General features: G+C 43.8%; 1 long non-coding RNA gene across 2 annotated transcripts in view; it reads left to right on the top strand.

Annotated features, from left to right (window-relative positions):
* The first annotated feature begins 3,279 nt into the window (after positions 1 to 3,279).
* LOC138853318 (uncharacterized) overlaps positions 3,280 to 23,243 on the top strand; it is a 106,977-nt gene continuing 87,013 nt past the window's right edge. For both annotated transcript variants that reach the window (XR_011392527.1, XR_011392526.1), the window contains exon 1: positions 3,280 to 3,582. This is a non-coding gene — a long non-coding RNA (uncharacterized lncRNA). The remainder of the gene's footprint in view (positions 3,583 to 23,243) is intronic.

The raw sequence follows: 23,243 nt of genomic DNA, 5'->3' as shown, positions 1-23,243 counted from the left end.
GAGGCACAAGCACCATGCTGCCTGAGTGTCTAGCAAAAATTAACATTTCTCACCACTCCAGTTAAGATTAAACCAACACAAATATAGCCATGGATCTACCGAGGTTTCGAATCCTCTGTTCATTCGTGTAAGATAAAACATTTTAATCATCCTCAGTGAATGACTGAACTCTATGAAATATATTACAGTGACTTACTACTTATTCAAGTTAGAAATGTTATGTTGAAAATGGTATAAAATACCAAGTTGATAATTAAGACACTTGTGCAACACTTGGGTACCTTTATTGTTTAAACATTTCGCCTACACAGTAGACTTCTTCAGTCAAATACTGTGACAGCTGGTGTAGCGGTGAAATGAGGATGATATATAATCAGTCCAATAACGTTGGAGAAAATTTATTTGAGATGGTCAGTCCCTCAGCCTGGAGAAGAGTTCAGTTCCATGGTTTGGAGCGCTATGAAGCTTCACCTTCATATTGTATGCACATGTTGGGTGTAACTGTAGTATTACACACACACACACACACACACACACACACACACACACACACACACACACACACCACGCTCACCCATTACCTCTTTTTCGAGGCTGTGTTGGAAGAGGGTGGTGAGACACACTCAACATGTTTATGCACTGCATGGGAGCTCTGGCTTGACTTGATGGTGCGACATCGAGGCAGCCTGACTTCACAGTTCGAGTCGTTCCCTGCTTATTGAATTACCAGGGTAAATAACTATGACGCCAGGTAGGTATCACTACCTCGACCTGCTCAAACCTTTATGGTGAAAAAAATCAAGGTACTTCGATCCAATGGGTTTTAAGTATCCTACCATTAATTGGATCAAACCCGATAACTTCTCATTTCTGAATTGGTTTATGACCCATATAGGTAGGTGTGTGTGTGTGTGTGTGGTGCCGAATAGGTAAAACTGGTCAATTATCAAGAACTCATTTAAAATTAAGTCCTTTCTAAATCCCCCCCCCATGGTGAACAACAATGTTGAAGATAACATTGATCTCAGTGTCGCTGATATACAAGAAACTCTCATTCAAGAGTTAACAAAATTTTTTATAAACGATGTAAGAGTTGGGTAATAAAGTCTAGGGACTCCGACACCCAGGTTTGATGACCAGGTAGATACATGTGTACCAGAACTACCACCCCAGGTCATGGGTGTGTGCATGGGTCGTGACTACCACCCCAGGTCATGGGTGTGTGCATGGGTCGTGACTACCACCCCAGGTCGTGGGTGTGTGTATGGGTCGTGACTACCACCCCAGGTCGTGGGTGTGTGCATGGGTCGTGACTACCACCCCAGGTCGTGGGTGTGTGTATGGGTCGTGACTACCACCCCAGGTCGTGGGTGTGTGCATGGGTCGTGACTACCACCCCAGGTCGTGGGTGTGTGTATGGGTCGTGACTACCACCCCAGGTCGTGGGTGTGTGCATGGGTCGTGACTACCACCCCAGGTCGTGGGTGTGTGTATGGGTCGTGACTACCACCCCAGGTCGTGGGTGTGTGCATGGGTCGTGACTACCACCCCAGGTCGTGGGTGTGTGCATGGGTCGTGACTACCACCCCAGGTCGTGGGTGTGTGCATGGGTCGTGACTACCACCCCAGGTCGTGGGTGTGTGCATGGGTCGTGACTACCACCCCAGGTCGTGGGTGTGTGCATGGGTCGTGACTACCACCCCAGGTCGTGGGTGTGTGCATGGGTCGTGACTACCACCCCAGGTCGTGGGTGGGTGCATGGGTCGTGACTACCACCCCAGGTCGTGGGTGTGTGCATGGGTCGTGACTACCACCCCAGGTCGTGGGTGTGTGCATGGGTCGTGACTACCACCCCAGGTCGTGGGTGTGTGCATGGGTCGTGACTACCACCCCAGGTCGTGGGTGTGTGCATGGGTCGTGACTACCACCCCAGGTCGTGGGTGTGTGCATGGGTCGTGACTACCACCCCAGGTCGTGGGTGTGTGCATGGGTCGTGACTACCACCCCAGGTCGTGGGTGTGTGCATGGGTCGTGACTACCACCCCAGGTCGGAGAAGTGTGCATGGGTCGTGACTACCATTACCGGTAGACCCCTGGTTGTCTTCAAGAGGGAGCTGGACAGATACCTAAAGACGGTGCCGAATCAGCCGGGCTGTGGTTCGTACGTTGGATTGCGTGCGGCCCGCAGTAACAGCCTCGTTGACCAGGCCCTGATCCACCGGGAGGCCTGGTCGTGGACCGGGCCGCGGGGGCGTTAATCCCCGGAATGCCCTCCAGGTAGACTGCCCCAGGTCTTATAAGTATACATGGGTCGTGACTACCATTCCAGGTCGTATAAGTATGCATGGATCGTGACTACCACAACAGGTCGTGGGAATGTGCATGGGTCATGATTACCATCGCAGGTCGTTGGAGTGTGCATGGGTCGTGACTATCACCCCAGATTGTAGAAGTGTGCATGGGTCGACTACCACCACAGGTCGTAGGAATGTGCATGGGTCGTGACTACCACCCCAGGTCGTAGAGGTGTGCATGGGTCGTGACTACCACAGGTCGTGGGAATGTGCATGGGTGGGAGGATGAGTCGTGACTACTACCACAGGTCGTGGGAGTGTGCATGGGTCGTGACTACCATCATCTGTTATCTTATCTCCACCAGACAATGATTTGAGCAGCAATCTTACCAAGCACTGGTGATCACAGTCCTTCTATTTGCTTCGTACCTGACTGCCTCCCTGCCTGCCAGCCTGCCTGCTTCCCTCCGTCCTGTCTACCTCCTCCCTCCCTGCCTGCCTGCCCACAGCAGCTGGAAAATAAGTCAATAAGGTATTCAACTACTGGGAATACCTCAAAGTGCTTGGAGTATATTCTCTGGTGCGAAAAAAAGATACCCGAGGGCCTATTCCCTGGTCTATCCACTACCATAACATATCGAAGTGAGAAATATGGGAGGAACGGTAAAAGAAAACCAGTGAAAAGCAGGGGCGTCATGGGCACAATACGAGAACACTGTAACAACAACCGTGGTCCAAGACTCTTCATCCTGCTACCAGAAGATATCAGAAATATTACCAGAACAAGTGCAGAAGTCTTCAAGAAGAAACTGGATCACTGCCTCCGCCATCACTCAAACATTTAAATTACTGGGAGCGCCTGAATTCCCTCGAACTGTACTTCCTAGAACGAAGGCAAGAAAGGTGCATGATAATCTACACCTGGAAGATCCTGGAAGGACTGGTCCCAGATCTACACCAAAATCATTACATACGAACGCAAGAGGCTTGACAGGTGGTGTAACATACTTCGGATGAAGAGCAGGGGAGGCATGAGCACACCACTCAATTAGTGTAAAGAGACCACGACTCTTCAACACCCTCCTTTCATGCATAAGGGGGATTACTAGCAGATCCCTGACTGGCTTCAAGATTAAACTCGACAGGTTCCTCAAATCAGTTCCCGATCAGCCGAGCTGTGGTGCACACGTTGAGCCAGGAACCAACAGCCTCATCGATTAAGCCAGCAACCAGGAGGCCTGGTCTGGGGTCAAGCCCCGGAGGCGGTGACCTGCGGAAGCGACTCCAGGTAACTTCCAAGTATTTCAGTTAAGTGTCGCATTAACCTGACTGTGATGACCATGTGGACCAGTCATAAATAGCAACAGCCTAGTTGAACAAGCAGTCACCAGGGAAGTCTCTCCCAGGTTGGGTTGCTATGAGTCAATAACCCCTTTTGAACCCGTTCTTAGGTTTATACAGGCATACACAGATGAAAAAAACAGAAGAATGGGCGGGACTCGAACCGTGGTCCATGCTTCTGTTTATTCACTGACAGTTATTCCTTACGACTTACACTGGGTGTATACACAGGTACACCCGCCTGCCTGCTACAGTGCCTGGTCTACACCGTCTACCACACGAGTAATGACCTCGGGGCTGGGGTGTCTGCCAGGGGCACGCTATCTGATGCTCGTATGTTGTTTCAATCTCTATCATTACCACTCTGGGAACCAAGCAAATGAAAGAATAAGCCTGAGTTATCTTGCCACTTTGTGTTGCGGAAGAGGAAAGGAGGGAGATAAAGGGAGTAAACGGAGGAAAGGAGGCGTAGAGGGAGAGACAGAGGAAGTCAAGGAGGGAGCGAGGGAGGAAGAAGGATAGGGGAGGGTGGGAGTACTGATACCAGAGGGACCCTACTATTACTCTCTTCTCTAAAAGTATATACAGCAACCTTTTCCTTTCTTCTTACGTTGACGCTTTTTGCTCTCACCACAGATGTATATTATATACATCGACAGCTGTGTGCATCTCTCAAATGTATATATCTATATCGATAAGGATGCAGCTCAAGCGTATACATATAATGACGTAAGTATCTCCCAAGTATATTTACACTTGATAGAGGTTTATCTCACGTATATACACGGATAGATGCGTGTCTCTCAAAGAGCTGACTGTAATCCCTATCGTAGGGAACAAAGTATTCTGGATGAAAGTTCCTGGGAGGACCTCGACGTTAATAAGTTCGGTTACTAGCGCACCCAGTTCACACACTGAGGTCTGTGGTTCGACCCCCGGTACGGGTGAAAACATTAGAGAGTGTTTCGTTAAGACACCTGCTGTCCTTGTTCACCTAGTAGTAAGTAGGTAAATGGGTCTTAGCCGACTGGTGTGGGTCGCATCCTGGGGACATAACGCAATTTTTGCCCGAAATGCTCTGCATAGCCAGGAATTTTCTATATATTATATCACCGATGTCAGCGAGGTTTGTATAAGTTCTACATGTACTTGTATTATTATTATTATTATAATCAAAAAGAAGCGCTAAGCCACAAGGGCTATACAGCATGTACTTGTAGAAATAATAATTATTATTATCACTGCACACAACAAACTATCTCGTCCACCTTCAAAGCAAGCGTAGACACCTAGCAGTATCCCACACTACAGAGAGCAAGAGCTTAGTCTTGTACCGTCACTGCTGTGGCTCGAAATTTTCTGTGCTACGATATTTGCGATATTATTGCACTCTCATCAAACTTTATCTTTTCACAACTTCTACCTTTTTTTCAAGTTATTATCAAATTTATCACACTTGTCATTATCATCATTAGAATTTTCATGAAACCTATTATTTTCCTGGCTTTGGTTACACTCCATATTTGGGTTCTCTAAAAGACAGGCGATTCGACATTAATATTCCTTGATTTTTCACCATTTCCCGCAGTTCTAAGACCAGATCTAACTGCGTTCTGTATCCCGTATTTGTGTTCAGTTCTTCGTTCTTGAAGTTTGTGTTGATCATGACGTTGTTTTACACTGAAAATCTTGAAAAATATAACTAAATGGTTATAACTGACCATAATTTTTAAAGGGCTGAACCGGTAAGCCAGCGGAAGGCCTCGGTCAGATGACCAAAAGCTCCAACGGCGGGTCAGCATCTAAGACCCGCGTCAGGAAAACACTTGTCTTGTTTCCTAATGAACCTGACCTGACCTGACAATCTTGATATCTGTTGTTCACTACGTCTTCTCCTGAGACAACTCTAGCTTATTTCAATGGTCTCTGGAAAAGATGGCACGAAGTTGTGGTTCGTATTTGTGTTTCTGCTGTAAAGGTGAGAAACAAACCTGCTGGGACCAGGCCTGTGCCACTTAACTTTTTACTCTCCTCAAACTTAATAATTTTTTTTTGCTATCACTCGGAAATGTATGTAAGAAATATATTACACAAATAACCAGCCCAAAGGAGAGAGAAGGTTTTAGCGACGTTTCGGTCCGACTTGGACCATTTACAAGTACAAGTCGGACCAAAAACATGGTCAAATAAGAATATCCGGTTCCCTACTTCCTTGCCATACACTGCGACTCCATTTTATAAGCTCTAACTCCGTGGTTACAGCTGTCAAATGTGTTTGAAAAATCCGTATATACAACACCTGCAATTTTCTTTTCCTACAATACCTTTGATTTTCTTGTAAAGCCGTGTTGAGCTGGGTTGTGAAATTCACGACCTTCCATAAAACTGGTAATTTGCCTTCTTAGCGCCCTCTCAAAGAGTTTTATGTTGTGTGATGGCAGTGAGACGTGTCACTGTGTTTTTTGTAGCCATGATTGTGCTGCTCTATGTGACGCAAAGCTGCGTCCGATGTTTGTACAGCCTCTGGTATCTTCTGTGACGCAAAGCTGCGTCCGATGTTTGTACAGCCTCTGGTATTTTCTGTGACGCAAAGCTGCGTCCGATGTTTGTACAGCCTCTGGTATCTTCTGTGACGCAAAGCTGCGTCCGATGTTTGTACAGCCTCTGGTATCTTCTGTGACGCAAAGCTGCGTCCGACGTTTGTACAGCCTCTGACATCTCACCTCAACATGAACTTCGAAGCTCAAACAGCGTACGTGCCAGCCAGTGTTTTGTATTTCAATATCAATATTGATTTTCACTCCCTTTGACCATTACTCCCACACCTTAGCTTCACTATATCCTTCCATCACTACACTCATACCCTACCTTCACTATATCCTTCCATCACTACACCCACACCCTACCTTCACTATATCCTTCCATCACTACACCCACACCCTACCTTCACTATATCCTTCCATCACTACACTCACACCCTGCCAGCACCATGTATACACCCTTCATTAAACATACCTTTTATCATACCCTATATCAATTACTTCTAGTCTCTATTTTTACTACATCTTGTCACTACCACAACCACGATTTGTCTCCAACACTACCACCTGTGGTAGTATCAGCCTTCACTACCATCACATGCTACCCACCACTACCATCACTATCACATGCTACCCACCACTACCATCACTATCACATGCTACCCACTACTACCATCACTATCACATGCTACCCACCATTACCATCACATGCTACCCACCACTACCATCACTATCACATGCTACCCACCACTACCATCACTATCACATGCTACTCACCACTACCATCACTATCACATGCTACCCACCACTACCATAACTATCACATGCTACCCACCATTACCATCACATGCTACCCACCACTACCATCACTATCACATGCTACCTACCACTACCATCACTATCACATGCTACCCACCACTATCATATGCTACCCGCCACTACCATCACTATCACATGCTACCTACCACTACCATCACTATCACATGTTACCCACCACTACCATCACTATCACATGCTACCCACCACTACCATCACTATCACATGCTACCTACCACTACCATCACTATCACATGCTACCCACCACTACCATCACATGTTACCCACCACTTCCATCACTATTACATGCTACCCACAACTCCACCTTCTATCACCACCGTCTCCACCACCATCAACATCCTACCATCCTTACCACCACTACTGCCACCATCAACATCCTACCATCCTTACCACCACTACTGCCACCATCAACATCCTACCATCCTTACCACCACTACTGCCACCATCACAGCCACCACCTACTAACCCCCCTCCCCTCACTGGACAACAACCACACCCACCTAACAAGCCTCAGCAAGCTAGCCAGCAGGGTCGGCGCCTTTCGAGACACTAAAACACACCATTAAACGGCGAACCTGCTACTCTAAATGCCAGTATATGCAAATAGATTAAGCCTTCGTTAAATACCAGTGATTGTTTTAGTACGGCGAGGCTTCCTTCCAATACATGATAAGCTGTATGTTCAAATTTTAATAGTCCTCGGCAAGTCAGGTGGGAGAGTTTATTACTTGGTGTAACGTTGTACTGATCCTGTCTGCTCTAATGGTGACGTGTTTGTTTGGTGTGTGTGTGTGTGTGTGTGTGTGTGTGTGTGTGTGTGTGTGTGTGTGTGTGTGTGTGTGTGTGTGTGTGTGTGTGTGTGTGTGTGTACTCACCTATTTGTACTCACCTATTTGTGGTTGCAGGGGTCGATTCACAGCTCCTGGCCCCGCCTCTTCGCTGATTGCTACTAGGTCCTTTCTCTCCCTGCCCCATGAGCTCTATCATACCTCGCCTTAAAACTATGTATAGTTCCTGCCTCCACTACATCACCTTCTAGGCTATTCCATGGCTTGACTACTCTATGACTGAAGAAATACTTCCTAACATCCCTTTGATTCATCTGAGTCTTCAACTTCCAATTGTGACCTCTTGTGTCTGTGTCCCATCTCTGGAACATCCCGTCTTTGTCCACCTCGTCTATTCCGCGCAGTATTTTATATGTCGTTATCATGTCTCCCCTGACCCTCCTGTCCTCCAGTGTGGTTACAGAGGTCGAATCACAGCTCCCGGCCCGTATGCATGAAGGAGACACACTGCATTTTTTTTATTGTGGCAATGCTTCGCTCTGTGTAGAGCTTTATCAAGACTAATAAAGCTCCACATATACTATGCCACTTGATGTCCGTAGATGTCAGCACCAGCGTGTCGCGAAATATAAAGGCGACACAACGCGAAATATAAACCCCAACACTGAGTATACACGTAGACTGAAACGTCGTCCCGGTAAAAGCCTGTCCCGCAAACTAGTGTCTTTTCTCCACTACATAGTGACAATAACAGCGATCACCGCGGCAAGACTCTCGCGTCCCATCCTATAATAATAATAATAATAATAATAATAATAATAATAATAATAATAATAATGATAATAATAATAATCATCATCATAATAATAATAATGTTTATTTGCACAAGCACATGATACAACTCATACAGACCATAGCTGACATCAATGACATGGTCCTCAGACAAATAGAGAAACTAAAACCTAACAAATCCCCAGGTCCTGATGGACTGTTTGCAAGGGTGTTAAAGGAATGTAAAGAGGAACTTAGCATACCTTTGGCTAATCTTTTTAACATATCACTACGAACTGGCATAGTGCCTGATAAGTGGAAAATGGCAAATGTAATACCTATTTACAAGGCAGGTGACAGGTCCTTGGCTTCGAAATATAGACCAATAAGCCTTACCTCCATAGTGGGAAAATTTATGGAATCAATAATTGCCGAAGCAATTCGTAGCCATCTTGACAGGCACACATTGATTAATGAATCTCAACACGGTTTTACAAAGGGGCGTTCCTGACTTACGAATTTACTAATTTTTTTCACTAAGGTGTTTGAGGAGGTAGATCATGGTAATGAATATGATATTGTGTATATGGACTTCAGTAAGGCTTTCGATAGAGTTCCACACCAGAGGCTATCGAGGAAACTTAAGGCACACGGAATAGGAGAAATTTTTTCCTGGGTAAAGGCATGGCTGACAAATAGACAGCAGAGAGTTTGCATAAATGGGGAGAAATCAGAGTGGGGGCACGTCACAAGCGGTGTTCCTCAGGAGTCAGTGTTGGGCCCGTTGTTGTTCACAATTTACATAAACGACATAGATGAGGGAATAAATAGCGACATAAGCAAATTTGCTGATGACACCAAAATAGGCCGTCCAATTCATTCTAATGAGGACACTAGAGCACTCCAGGATGATTTGAATAGACTGATGCAATGGTCGGAGAAGTGGCAGATGCAGTTTAATGTTGACAAATGCAAAGTTCTAAATGTTGGACAGGTAAATAACCATGCCACATATAAACTAAATAATGTAGATCTTAATACTACTGATTGCGAAAAGGATTTAGGAGTTCTGGTTAGCAGTAATCTAAAACCAAGACAACAGTGCATTAGTGTTCGCAATAAAGCTAACAGAAATCTTGGCTTCATATCTAGAAGTATAAATAATAGAAGCCCTCAGGTTGTTCTTCAACTCTATATATCCTTGGTTAGGCCTCATTTAGACTATGCTGCTCAGTTCTGGTCACCGTATTACAGAATGGATATAAATGCTCTGGAAAACGTACAGAGGAGGATAACAAAGATGATCCCATGTATCAGAAATCTTCCCTATGAGGATAGACTGAGGACCCTGAATCTGCACTCTCTTGAAAGACGTAGAATTAGGGGAGATATGATCGAGGTGTATAAATGGAAAACAGGAATAAATAAAGGGGATGTAAATAGCGTGCTGAAAATTTCCAGCCAAGACAGGACTTACAGCAATGGTTTCAAGTTGGAAAAATTCAGATTCAGGAAGGATATAGGAAAGCATTGGTTTGGTAATAGAGTTGTGGATGAGTGGAACAAACTCCCGAGTACAGTTATTCAGGCTAAAACGTTGTGTAGTTTTAAAAATAGGTTAGATAAATACATGAGTGGGTGTGGGTGGGTGTGAGTTGGACCTGACTAGCTTGTGCTGCTGGGTCTGGTGCAGTGCTCCATCCTTGAGTGGAGATGATCAGACTGGGTGGGTCATTGGGCTAATCCGGGGAGGGGGTCATTGGCCTAATCCGGGGGGGGGGGGGACATGGACCTGCTCCGCATGGGTTAGTAGGCCTGTTGCAGTGTTCCTTCTTTCTTATGTTCTTATGACATACTACATAGCAAGCCCCTTGATACGCAGAGCATTTGGGGCATATTAGGTTAATTTTGTCCTCAGGATGCGACCCACACGAGTCGGCTAACATCCAGGTTCCTACTAGGTGAACAGGGACAGCTGGTGTCTTAAATCCTATCTCTCTCTCTTAATTCATCCCAAAAATCTGTTTTAACATTCACCAAGGTAGTTGTTGTTCCTAGCAAGCCTCCTGGCGGAGTTCCTCTCACTCACCAACTACAGATTTCTTAAAGAAATACTTCCTGCCATCTTTTTGTGTGTGCCTAGCGTCTTCAGTAACCCAAGAAGAGTCTTCTTGTTCTCCTCTTCTTTCTTTTAAATCCTCAGGAATTTATTAGTGGCTATCACATCTCAACTTTTTGTAAGTTTTATATCTATTTATATTACTTTTTTGCTTATAATTAACATGTGCTAAGAAGTTTATATATATATATATATATATATATATATATATATATATATATATATATATATATATATATATATATATATATATATATATATATATATATATATATATATATAATGTGACTACTCACATTATCAAGGAACAATTGTTCCTTGATAATGTGAGTAGTCACGAAAGCGCTTGGAACTTCTCTATTCTTTCACAGTGGTTGCATTGATATATATATATATATATATATATATATATATATATATATATATATATATATATAAGCAGTTACACTTTTAAAAAGATAAACAACTACCCTGACAATAAACTAGAAGACAAAGTAACTACCAGCACTGGAGTTCTCTCACTCAGAAAACATACAAAGAACTACCAACTGGAGTTATCTCAGAGAACTTAGAGTGATTTTCAACTTGATGCAATAAACAGCAGATTTTAAAAAAAATAAGAGAATAATTAAGTTAAAACAATGATTACCAGGACTGTACTTGGCAACACCGAAGTAAAAGTCAAACACTAAGCAATAGAGAAAGCACACTTCAGTGAAAGTTACTTGGAAAAAGTATTAATTCACCTCAACAGATGGTGCTCCTTAATAAAAAGTATTAATTCACCTCAACAGATGGTGCTCCTTAATAAAAAGTATTAATTCACCTCAACAGATGGTGCTCCTTAATAAAAAGTATTAATTCACCTTAACAGATGGTGCTCCTTAATAAAAAGTATTAATTCGCCTCAACAGATGGTGCTCCTTAATAAAAAGTATTAATTCACCTCAACAGATGGTGCTCCTTAATAAAAAGTATTAATTCACTTTAACAGATGGTGCTCCTTAATAAAAAGTATTAATTCGCCTCAACAGATGGTGCTCCTTGAAAAAAAGTATTAACTCGCTTCTACAGATGGTGCTCCTCAGGTCAGGCAAAAATCCTCACAACTCAATCACCAGTCCTTCCCCCGTTTTTTGGGGGAGGCGGAGGCCTAGTTCCTAGGCCTCTAATGCCTGCGTACGGTCTTGCGTTATTCTCCACAGTATGGATTTTAGAAGCGCGTACAGCGTCGTTTCAGCGGCAAAATCTAAATCTAACCCCAGACTATACTAAATTATAATGAACTATCCTCGTGCTAACAAGACTATCAGGCTAACATCAACCACTAAACACAAATTTCAATGACCAAACATCAACCACACTATTTTAACACCAATTACATTCTAACATCAGCCACACTAGTCTAACACCACCTACACTAGTCTAACACCACCTACACTAGTCTAACACCACCTACACTATTCTAACACCACCTACACTATTCTAACACCAACCACACTAGTCTAACACCAACTACACTATTCTAACCAACCACACTAGTCTAACACCAACCACACTAGTCTAACACCAACCACACTATTCTAACACCACCTACACTATTCTAACACCAACCACACTAGTCTAACACCAACTACACTATTCTAACCAACCACACTAGTCTAACACCAACCACACTAGTCTGACACCAACCACACTATTCTAACACCAACCACACTATTCTAACACCAACCACACTATTCTAACACCAACCACACTAGTCTAACACCACCCACACTAGTCTAAGACCAACCACACTAGTCTAACACCAACTACACTATTCTAACCAACCACACTAGTCTGACACCAACCACACTATTCTAACACCAACCACACTATTCTAACACCAACCACACTATTCTAACACCAACCACACTATTCTAACACCAACCACACTATTCTAACACCAACCACACTAGTCTAACACCAACTACACTATTCTAACCAACCACACTAGTCTGACACCAACCACACTATTCTAACACCAACCACACTATTCTAACACCAACCACACTATTCTAACACCAACCACACTAGTCTAACACCAACTACACTATTCTAACCAACCACACTAGTCTAACTCCAACCACACTAGTCTAACACCAACTACACTATTCTAACCAACCACACTATTCTAACACCAATCACACTATTCTAACACCAACCACACTAGTCTAACACCAACCACACTATTCTAACACCAACCACACTATTCTAACACCAACCACACTATTCTAACACCAACCACACTATTCTAACACCAACCACACTATTCTAACACCAACCACACTATTCTAACACCAACCACACTAGTCTAACACCAACCACACTATTCTAACACCAATCACACTATTCTAACACCAACCACACTATTCTAACACCAATCACACTATTCTAACACCAACCACACTAGTCTAACACCAATCACACTATTCTAACACCAACCACACTAGTCTAACACCAACCACACTATTCTAACACCAACCACACTATTCTAACACCAACCACACTATTCTAACACCAACCACACTAGTCTAACACCAACCACACTATTCTAACACCAACCACACTATTCTAACACCAACCACACTATTCTAACACCAAATACACTATTCTAACACCAACCACACTATTCTAACACCAAATACACTATTCTAACACCAACCACACTATTGTAACACTACCCATACTATTCTAGTACCAACTAACCACACCATCCAAACCCTAACCACACCATCCAAACCCTAACCACACCATCCAAACCCTAAAAACACCATCCAGACACCAACCACACCATCCATACTTAAACAAAATATCCAAACATCACACCAACAACCAAACACCAAGCACACACAGTATCATCCACACAACCAAACATCACACACAGTATCATCCACACAACCAAACACCAAGCACACACAGTATCATCCACACAACCAAACACCAAGCACACACAGTATCATCCACACAACCAAACATCACACACAGTATCATCCACATAACCAAACATCACACACAGTATCATCCACACAACCAAACACCAAGCACACACAGTATCATCCACACAACCAAACACCAAGCACACACAGTATCATCCACACAACCAAACACCAAGCACACACAGTACCATCCACACAACCAAACACCAAGCACACACAGTATCATCCACACAACCAAACACCAAGCACACACAGTATCATCCACACAACCAAACACCAAGCACACACAGTACCATCCACACAACCAAACACCAAGCACACACAGTATCATCCACACAACCAAACATCACACACAGTGTCATCCACACAACCAAACACCAAGCACACACAGTACCATCCACACAACCAAACACCAAGCACACACAGTATCATCCACACAACCAAACATCACACACAGTGTCATCCACACAACCAAACACCAAGCACACACAGTACCATCCACACAACCAAACACCAAGCACACACAGTATCATCCACACAACCAAACATCACACACAGTGTCATTCACACAACCAAACACCAAGCACACACAGTATCATCCACACAACCAAACACCAAGCACACACAGTATCATCCACACAAAAAAACACCAAGCACACACAGTATCATCCACACAACCAAACATCAAGCACACACAGTATCATCCACACAACCAAACACCAAGCACACACAGTATCATCCACACAACCAAACACCAAGCACACACAGTATCATCCACACAACCAAACACCAAGCACACACAGTATCATCCACACAAAAAAACACCAAGCACACACAGTATCATCCACACAACCAAACACCAAGCACACACAGTATCATCCACACAAAAAAACACCAAGCACACACAGTATCATCCACACAACCAAACATCAAGCACACACAGTATCATCCACACAACCAAACACCAAGCACACACAGTATCATCCACACAACCAAACACCAAGCACACACAGTATCATCCACACAACCAAACACCAAGCACACACAGTATCATCCACACAAAAAACACCAAGCACACACAGTATCATCCACACAACCAAACACCAAGCACACAGTATCATCCACACAACCAAACACCAAGCACACACAGTATCATCCACACAACCAAACACCAAGCACACACAGCATCGCCAGCCATACATCCCTGAGACGGATCTTACTGACCTGACAATTATAAAGTGCGACCTTTAATTACATAATTAAGGACTGATGAGAAGACATGATTGACGCGCACGATTGTGGTGATTATAACCACCACTACTATCACCATCCCTACCACCACTACTCTCATTACCACCACCACTTTATTAATGCAACCATACTCACCCCTAAGAATAACAACACAACAACAACCACCGCCACCACCAACAACAACACGAATAGCAATAACAACACCACTAATAACAACAACAACGCCACCACCAACAACAATAACAATCTCTCCTCGTACGCCAGTATTTCGTGGGTTGAAATTGCTGCGTTGAGTAGACAGCAGCCTCGTGGAAGACACTCTGGGGACGGGGGGGTCTTGGTGCTGATGTGATTATTAAGACTGTGGTCCCAATGTTGACAAAAGACCTCACTATGGTCTCAAGGTTGGCACTAAGACCTCACTGTGGTCCCAAGGTTAACACAAGACCTCACTGTGGTCCCAAGGTTAGCACAAGACCTCATTGTGATCCCAATGTTGACACAAGACCTCATTGTGGTCCCAAGGTTGACACAAGACCTCACTGTAGTCCCAAGGTTGATACAAGCCCTCACTGTGGTCCCAAGGTTAACACAAGACCTCACTGTGGGCCCAAGGTTAACACAAGCCCTCACTGTGATCCCAATGTTGACACAAGACCTCATTGTGGTCCCAAGGTTGACACAAGACCTCGCTGTGGTCCCAATGTTGACACAAGACCTCACTGTGGTCCCAAGGTTGACACAAGACCTCACTGTGGTCCCAAGGTTAACACAAGACCTCACTGTGGTCCCAAGGTTAACACAAGACCTCACTCTGGTCCCAAGGTTGACACAAGGCCTCACTCTGGTCCCAAGGTTAACACAAGACCTCACTCTGGTCCCAAGGTTGACACAAGGTCTCACTGTGGTCCCAAGGTTGACACAAGACCTCACTGTGGTCCCAAGGTTCACACATAAGGCCTCACTGTGGTCCCAAGGTTGACACAAGGCCTCACTGTGGTCCCAAGGTTGACACAAGACCTCACTGTGGTCCCAAGGTTGACACAAGACCTCACTGTGGTCCCAAGGTTGACACATAAGACCTCACTGTGGTCCCAAGGTTGACACATAAGACCTCACTGTGGTCCCAAGGTTGACACAAGACCTCACTGTGGTCCCAAGGTTGACACAAGACCTCACTGTGGTCCCAAGGTAGATACAAGACCTCACTGTGGTCCCAAGGTTGACACATAAGACCTCACTGTGGTCCCAAGGTTGACACGAGACCTCACTGTGGTCCCAAGGTTGACACAAGACCTCACTGTGGTCCCAAGGTTGACACATAAGACCTCATTGTGGTCCCAAGGTTGACACAAGACCTCACTGTGGTCCCAAGGTTGACACAAGACCTCACTGTGGTCCCAAGGTTGACACAAGACCTCACTGTGGTCCCAAGGTTGACACATAAGATCTCACTGTGGTCCCAAGGTTGACACAAGACCTCACTGTGGTCCCAAGGTTCACACAAGACCTCACTGTGGTCCCAAGGTTGACACATAAGACCTCACTGTGGTCCCAAGGTTGACACAAGACCTCACTGTGGTCCCAAGGTTGACACAAGACCTCACTGTGGTCCCAAGGTTAACACAAGACCTCACTGTGGTCCCAAGGTTGACACAAGACCTCACTGTGGTCCCAAGGTTGACACAATACCTCACTCTGGTCCCAAGGTTGACACAAGACCTCACTGTGGTCCCAAGGTTGACACAAGACCTCACTGTGGTCCCAAGGTTGACACATAAGACCTCACTGTGGTCCCAAGGTTGACACAAGACCTCACTGTGGTCCCAAGGTTCACACAAGACCTCACTGTGGTCCCAAGGTTCACACAAGACCTCACTGTGGTCCTAAGGTTCACACAAGACCCCCACCTTCCTCCTCCCTCACCCTGGTTATAACCTGACTCACGGGGGGGGGGGTCACTCCTGTCTAGCACACACACCAGCGACGAGGCGAAGCCAGGAGCTATGAATTGACCCCTGCAACCACAAATAGGTGAGTACACACACACACACACACACACACACACACACACACACACAACCACCACCACCACCACCACCACCACCACCACCACCACCACCACCACCACCACCACCACCACCACCACCACAACCACTACCACCACCACCCTAATCACTTTTTTCATCTACGCACCAGTACCTTCACCTTTTTAAATCTCAAAATATCTGAAGAGAACTCGGGCAGGTCGACCAATGAGTCACAAAGGCGCTGAGAAAACACCACAATGGTGTTGAAGATACCAATGTTGAGCAGCTGTAAGTAGGCCAAACCTCTACGAGGATATTATTGTTACATGTGAGTTGCTGAACAGTGTACGTGATTGTGAGTTGCTGAACAGTGTACGTGATTGTGAGTTGCTGAACAGTGTACGTGATTGTAAGTTGAGGAACAGTGTACGTGATTGTGAGTTGATGAACAGTTGACGTGATTGTGAGTTGATGAACAGTGTACGTGATTGTGAGTTGATGAACAGTTGACGTGATTGTGAGTTGAGGAACAGTGGAGGTGACTGAGAACTGCTGAACAGTTGACGTGACTGAGTTACTGAACAACTGACGTGATAATAGTTCCTTCTGTACATTATACCAGTGTTGTCTTTATTAAAGACAACTCTGGTATAACGTACAGGTACAGTACTAAGCAGAGGTACGTGTACAAGGAAGAGAAGCAGTACCTGTGTTATACCTGTAACTGGTTTCCAGAGTATTTTTGTTACTCTCTCAAAGCAGATTGAAACCACTCTAGTCTGTCGACTGCCCGATCAACTAGGGTGTTGCTGTTAGCAGTGTTTCTAAACCCGTAGATATTATAGTGCCTGGAGAATGATGGGAAGGAGATGGTAGTTCCACTTCCTAAGACCAAGAGCCTTTAAGCAGCATTAAGGCACCCTGCTTGAAGGAGATAATCTTAAACAAGATCACCTTGTTAACTAACAACTCTAACTACTGTCTTTAAACAAAACTCTCATTGTCTACTGCTGAGAAATAAGTTGCTAGGTGCTAAATTATGTGTTAGGTGTTTAAATCACCTGTGTGTGTGTGTGTGTGTGTGTGTGTGTGTGTGTGTGTGTGTGTGTGTGTGTGTGTGTGCGTGTGTATAAGAGATTTTTTTCTCTCTCTCACATATATATGAAGCTGCGGAAAGACGAAGAAGACCGCAGACGGAGTACAGCCTAAGAGGTCAGAGGCTTCAAAATTCACTCAAGAAAAGAGATCGTGGGGTGAGTATCAAACCGAGCACATCTCCTGAGGCGCACATCAACCAAATAACTGCTGCAGCATACTGGGTGCCTGGCAAACCTGAGAATGGCATTTCGACATCTAAGGAGTCATTCACCACACTGTACACTGTGTACGTCAGGCCCATATTGGAGTATGCAACGCAAGTATGGAGCCCACGTCTGGTCAAATACGTCAAGAAATTAGAGAAAGTGCAAAAATTTCCAACAAGACTAGTCGCGGAGTTGAGGGGTATGTCTTACAAGGTTGTCAGGTCTTACAACCTGACAACACTGGAAGACAGGAGGGGTAGGGATGACATGATATCGACATATAAAATACTGAGAGGAATTGACAAGGTGGATAGAGCCAGAATGTTTCAGAGATATAACACAGCAACAAGGGGTCACAGCTAGAAGTTGAAAACTCTGATGAGTCACAGGGATGTTAGGAAGTACTTCTTCAGTCATAGAGTCGTCAGGAAGTGGAACAATCTACAGAGTGATGTAGTGGAGGCAGGATCCATTCATATTATTATTATTATAATCAAAAAGAAGCGCTAAGCCACAAGGGCTATACAGCGGATCAATTCATAGCTTTAAGAAGAGGTATGATAACGCTTATGGGGCAGGGAGACAGTGGATCTAGTAGCGACCGGTGAAGAGGCGGGGCCAGGAGCTATGAATCGACCCCTGCAACCATAATTAGAGTACACAGAGTACAGGTGATTGTTTACAAACCTGTCGCGGATGAAGGGATTGGGTGAGTGACGTCACGAATGGGGTGTCAATCATCCAAGCCAACAAGAACTGACTAGACTTCAGTTACGATCACTGTCTGAGGCAAGTGAAGGTGGTACTTGAGGGAGAGAGCGATGAAGGTTGACGGGGCAGGCAGACAGGTAGAGCACGCACTCTAAACGTAGTGAAAGAAAGAGCCGTGGGCAAGTTTACACAGGTAAGATTAGGTTTGTTGAAAAATGAATAGGAAGATATCGTTCTTGTTATACTTAACATCTGTAGTAGATGAAAAGACTTATAACACCGGTTTAGAAAGTCACCTGAGGAAACACTAGAACATATTTATTACAAAAAGTTTCGGAGAGTGAGATGTGAGTGACACATGGTGACCTGAAGGTCACTATGTGTCTTTTCTCTGCAATTTAAGTTTCCTTTCCTGATAAGCCTCAAGAATTTTTAAAACTCTCTGTTGACTCTCCCCGAGAGAGCGGTCAAGGTTCCAACATTATCCTCACACCTGGCTTGCCCTGACCTTCACTATAACTAGTTCAGGGCTTCCTAACCTTTATACTAAGGGCCCAGCTGTGAAATTAGAGGAGAAGGCAGCGGGTAGCAAATTACAGTATTATCACCACTAAACCAGTGTGAGTGATTCAGCATAGCGGACGCCACAGCACGCAGTCCTGTGTTCAAAATGCGTAAAATTTTGCTAAGGAACAAGAAATATATATATAGGAGGATATATTAGAATATACTGAGTATATTGGATATATTGAATAATTTATACTGGACATATTGAATAACTTAAGTGTCAAAGCTGAACACTACATTTCTTTCGACAACTTGTTTTAATAAACTGTTATGATCATCACTTCAACCTGGTATGTTTTAGCGTTCAATCGGTATCCCCGTATCTTATAACCCCAACCCATTCTACCTCAATGTACACAAAATAAATAAGTCAAGAATGCTGAAGAAGGTTCTAATGTAACTAAATATCAGCATTGAAGAGATGATGAAGTGTATCATAAGAAATATTCACAAGATATTACAGGGAGAGTAATATACCAGTTTCTTGAACGAATATGTCAAGGTGACACCTACACAACACCGTCAATTCGAACCTTCCACTAAGATATACCTGCTTTATAAGTTTAAAGCCAATCGGAAGATGCATTCTCTAGCTATCGCACAGAAGACCACTCTCCCAAAATATGCCAGCACTTTTAAGTTTGAAGTCCCTCAGAGGTTACAATATCAAGTTACCGTTCTTTGAAGATTTGAAGCCGATCGGATGAAGCGTTCACGAATTATCGCATGAAAACCAGTATTTAAATTTTACCAGTTTCTTCAACTAACAAACTGGTACCGACACAGTCTAACATCAACCCAAACTTTTCTTTAATATAAATCGACGATCAAAATGTGATGACGATCACATGATCCAGTTACTGAACAGAAAAGAAAAAGCAACTGTGGCAACTACCAATTTGTATTAGATTAATTATCTTTTAATCTAACACCTCTCCACGTCATTCACTTCCTTTACAACCCCATCTATAAAATCTATAAATATATTAAGCAACTATAAAGACATCAAGAATCCCTGTATATAATGTATATATCTCCTACAAACCCTAACCTGATTATTATTATTATAATCAAGGGGGAAGCGTTAAACCCGTAGGATTATACAGCAACCCTAACCTGAGTCTTGCTCGATGTATAAAAACTTTAGTAACCTGCCAACTTTTCCATATATTTGTAACATCTGCCACATTGCTTCCCTATCTACCCTATCATATACCTTGTCTAAATCGATAAATGCGACAGTGTTCTTTACCTCTAAGTATCGTTCACTTAAATGCTTCAATGTAAATACCTGGGTTAAACAACCCCTCCCCATCTGTAAATCTTCCTGGCTTCTCTGCGACCTTCCTCTCTATCTTACACTTAACTCTTTTAATAATAATTCAACCACACACTTTACTTGGTATATTCAACAGGTTTATCTCCCTATAATTCTTACATTCTTACTTTTTTTTCCCTCTTACAAAACAACTACGCATATTCTCTGCCAGTCCTTTAGATACCTTCTTATCTTGCGCGCATACACCGAACAAATATACTAATAATAATAATTATTATTATTAGTAGTAGTAATAGTAGTAGTAGAAATAGTAGTAGCAACAATAGTAGTAAAAGCTGTAGTACCAGAAGCAGTGGCAATAGTAGTAGTAATAGTAGTGGTAGTGATAGTAGTAGTAGTAGTAGTGATAGTAGTAATAGTAGTGGTAGTGATACTAGTAGCAGTAATAGTAGTAGTGATAGCAGTAGTAATACTAGTGGTAGAGATAGTAGTAGCAGTAGTAGCGATAGTAGCAGTAATAGTAGTGGTAGAGATAGTAGGAACAGCAACAGTAGTAGTTATAGTAGTAGTTACAGTAGTGGTAGTGATAATAGTAGCAGTAGTAGTAGTAAAATGTAAGATAGGGAAGGAAAAGAGGAAAAAACGTTTTGAAATTCAAACCAAGAATTTGGACACTAGTTATTTGAAGGCAGCGGAACTTGCTACAAATCTATAACGGGACTGTTATGGTGATGGAGGGAGGGATGGAGAGCCGCAGTGACGCAGAAATGAAGGACGAGGAAGAATGAGAGCAGTAAGAGATATACCCAGATAAACGGGGTACATTTAGATATTCGTGAAGTGGGCCTCATGGGGATAAATGATAAGGGGACATTTTTTATAGAAAAATGAAGGAAGAGCGGAAGGGAAGGGTGGATGGCAAGGGAACAGATAGTGGGAGAGAGACACAGGGCGAGAGGGAGGATAGAAAGGAGATAGAGGAAAAGAAAGGGAGAGAAATGAACGACATGGCATTGTTTGGCTTACCTGGAGGTTGTTTCGGGAGTCAACGCCCCCGTGGCCCGGTCCATGACCAGGCCTCTCGCTGGCTCTGCTACACTTCATCTAGACTCCACCGTCCTTGACTACACTAGTGATCAGGGTAGTGGTTTAACACACCGTACTGTTGATGATCCACCCTGGCTGGGGCAATGAGGAGTACGGGTTCCAATCCTTTACAAATCGGCCGATATAAAAACGTTTGCAATAATAATAATATCTTTATTTCTACAAGTACATGTACAAGGTATACAGACCTACGTAACATCAATAACATTCTATCATATAGAAAGCCGCTTGTTATGCTGAGCATTTCGGGCAAATTAGGTCAATATTGTCCCGGGATGCGACCCACACCAGTCGACTAACATCCAGGTATCCATTTTATACTGATGGGTGAACACAGACAACAGGTGTAAGGAAACACGCCCACCGTTTCAACCCTTGCCGGGAATCAAACCCGGACACCTCACCGTGCGAAGCAAGAGCTTTTGCCACCAGGCCACGGGCCACCTGAATAAGAATATATAACACCGGGGCAGAGAGGCAGGAATCCAAAGGAAGGAGGAATGACAACAATATATTAAGCTTTAAATGGTTACGTGAGCACAGCTGGCATGTTCACTTGTTTATTTCTCCCAGGATAAGTGAGGTCAGAGGGAAGAGGACGAGTATTATGGACTTATATTCTGTGACCAATATCTGTTGCTTCTCAACATCCGTCAGTTTTTATTTGGTTTCTTGGTGATAATTCTTGCTTTCTTTAAACTCATTCTGTAAGAAGGTAGATGCAACGTGTTACACAAACACTGTTGTGGTTGTAATAATGCTGGTAGAATTACCTACCATGTGATAGGTAAAAGGACATATGTACAACCAGTGCGACTTTTTTTTTGCGGCAACGTTTCGCTCTCCAGGGTAACGGCTTGACAAAGCTCCTGGAGAACGAAAAGACGTCACAGTGAAATGTTGCATTTGTTGCACATGTCTCCTTTTCCCTAACATTGTTGAGGTAATTCTTGTGTGTAGTCTTCTGAAAATCTCGCCTAATGTGTAATGAATGTCAATCGTTACAATGAATCTTCTAAACAGTGGTAAGTGCAATGGGTGGTTGTCAGTGGTAAGAGAGATAAAACTGTAATCAATGGTACATGTTGGAGGGACTGACAGCCCATCTGTGGGGGTGGGCGGAGAGACCCAGCTAGGTGAAAAGGAAGCTAGATGGCTCTTATACACGCTATTATTGTTGGAGTTTTGAGTTGAATATTGTTGGTAGTGTCAAGATTCGCTTGGTTATAAGATTACCGCTATTAATATTTTATGACAAGGCAACGAGTGGTCACTGTAGATGATGGCTGTATCTATAACCTGTATATATTCTATCCAACCTGAAGG

Source organism: Cherax quadricarinatus, chromosome 28, assembly GCF_038502225.1.
Source record: "Cherax quadricarinatus isolate ZL_2023a chromosome 28, ASM3850222v1, whole genome shotgun sequence".
Classification (NCBI taxonomy): Eukaryota; Metazoa; Arthropoda; class Malacostraca; order Decapoda; family Parastacidae; genus Cherax; species Cherax quadricarinatus.
Note: the sequence above shows the minus strand (reverse complement) of the source record. Positions and strands in the feature narration are given on the sequence as shown.